Source organism: Oryctolagus cuniculus, chromosome 4 (genome assembly GCF_964237555.1).
Source record: "Oryctolagus cuniculus chromosome 4, mOryCun1.1, whole genome shotgun sequence".
Lineage (NCBI taxonomy): Eukaryota > Metazoa > Chordata > Mammalia > Lagomorpha > Leporidae > Oryctolagus > Oryctolagus cuniculus.
The window spans coordinates 9809339-9811439 of NC_091435.1; the positions used below are offsets into that span (position 1 = coordinate 9809339).

Consider the following 2101-nt stretch of genomic DNA (forward strand, 5'->3'; position numbering starts at 1 on the left):
GACATCCAAAGTGAAGAACCATGGCTTTAAACTTCAGGGTTTTAATAAAATCTGCTGGACTCATTCTTTCATTTGTTCATTGAATTGTTGAACACCTACTATGTGCCAGGTACTCTTCAAGGTGCTGGGGAGACAACACTAAGCAAAATAAAGCATTTGCTCTCATGAGCCTAACATCTAAGAGAAGACAGAAAGAGACTATGTACACATACGCATAAATCCATCTTATGTCATGGGATAAGAACTCCCGAAGGAAACCTGATAAGGAAATGGAGATGCAGCTTTTTTGCATGTGTTTGCTGCCAGAATATGGGTGTCATGAAAACCACTGCTAAATCAAAGCCAAAATGGGAAAAGGAATAGACTCACACCAACATCGTCATCGTTGGACACATAGATCCTGGCAAGTCCACCACCATTGGCTATCTAGTCTACAATGTGGTGGCATCGACAAAATAAACCATGAAAAATTTAAGAAGGAGGCTGCTGAGCTGAGAAAGGGCTCCTTCAAGTAAGCGTGAATCTTGGATGAATGAAAGCTAAGCATGGGTGTGGTATCACCATCAACATCTCCCCCGTGGAAATTTGAGACCAGCAAGTACTATGTGACTATCATTGATGTCCCGGGACAGCGACTTCATTAAAACATGATTCCAGGCACATCTCAGGCTGACTGTGCCGTCCTGATTGTTGCTGCCGGTGTTGGGGAGTTTGAAGCTGGTATCCTGGGATCTCCACGAATGGGCAGACACAGGAGCACACCCTTCTGGCTTACAGAGTGGGTGTGAAACGACTAATTGTTGGTGTTAACAAGATGGATTCCACGGAGCCACCCTACAGCCAGAAGACACATGAGGAAACTGTGAAGGAGGTCAGCACCTACATGAAGAAAATTGGCTACAACCCTGGCACAGTGGCATTGGTGCCAATTTCTGGTGGGAATGGTGACAACATGCTAGAGACAAGTGCTAATATGCCATGGTTCAAGGGATGGAAAGTCACCCATGAAGATGGCAATGCCAGTGGAACCATACTGCTTGAAGCCCCGGATTGCATCCTCCCACCGATTAGACCAACTGGCTAGCCTTTGCGCCTGCCCCTCCAGGATGTCTACAAAATTGGCGGTGTTGGTACTGTCCCTGTGGGCTGAGTGGAGCCCAGTGTTCTCAGACCTCCTTTGTTCCCGTCAACATCACAGCTGAAGTCAAGTCCACTGAAATGCACCATGAAGCATTGAGTGAAGCTCTCCCTGGGGACAATGTGGGCTTCAATGTCAAGAACGTGTCTATCAGAGATGTTCATCCTGGCAGTGTTGCTGGTGAGAGCGAAAACGACTCACCAGGGGAAGTAGCTGGCTTCCCTGCTCAGGGGATCATCCTGAACCATCCAGGTCAGATCAGTGCTGGGTACGCCCCTGTACTGGATTGTCACACAGCTCACATTGCTTGCAAGTGCGCTGAGCTGAAGGGGAAGATCCATCATCATTCTGCAAAGAAGTTGAACGATGGCCCTAAATTCTTGAAATCTGGTGATGCTGCCAGTGTTGATATGGTTCCTGGAAAGCCCATGTGTGGTGAGAGCTTCTCTGACTATCCTCCTCTGGGTCATTTCGCTGTCCATGATATGAGACAGACAGTTGTTGTGTTGTCATCAAAGCAGTGGACAAGAAGGCTGCTGGAGCTGGCAAGGTCACCAAGTCTGCCCAGGAAGTTGAGAAGGCTAAATAAATATTACCCCTAATACCTGCCACCCCAGTCCTAATCAGTCGTGGAAGAACGGTCTCAGAACTGTGTCTTAATTGGCCATTTAAGTTTAATAATAAAAGACTGGTTAATGATAACGATGCACTGAGCCGCTGCTGTAGCATGGCGGGTAAAGCCGCTGCCTGCAGTGCCGGCATCCTATATGGGTCCCGGTTCGAGTCCTGGCTGCTCCACTTCCAATCTAGTCTCTGCTATGGCCTGGGAAAGCAGGTGAAGATGGCCCAAGTCCTTGGGCACCTGCACCCTCATGGGATACCCAAAAGAAGCTCCTGGCTCTTAGCTTCAGATTTGTACAGCTCTGACCATTGTGGCCAACTGGGGAGGGACCCAGCAGATGG

The 2101-nt window shown here is 48.4% G+C and overlaps 1 pseudogene; it reads left to right on the top strand.

The window, feature by feature from the left end:
* Positions 1-309: 309 nt before the first annotated feature.
* On the top strand, positions 310-1785 carry LOC100340099 (elongation factor 1-alpha 1 pseudogene; annotated as a pseudogene).
* The last annotated feature ends 316 nt before the right edge of the window (positions 1786-2101 follow it).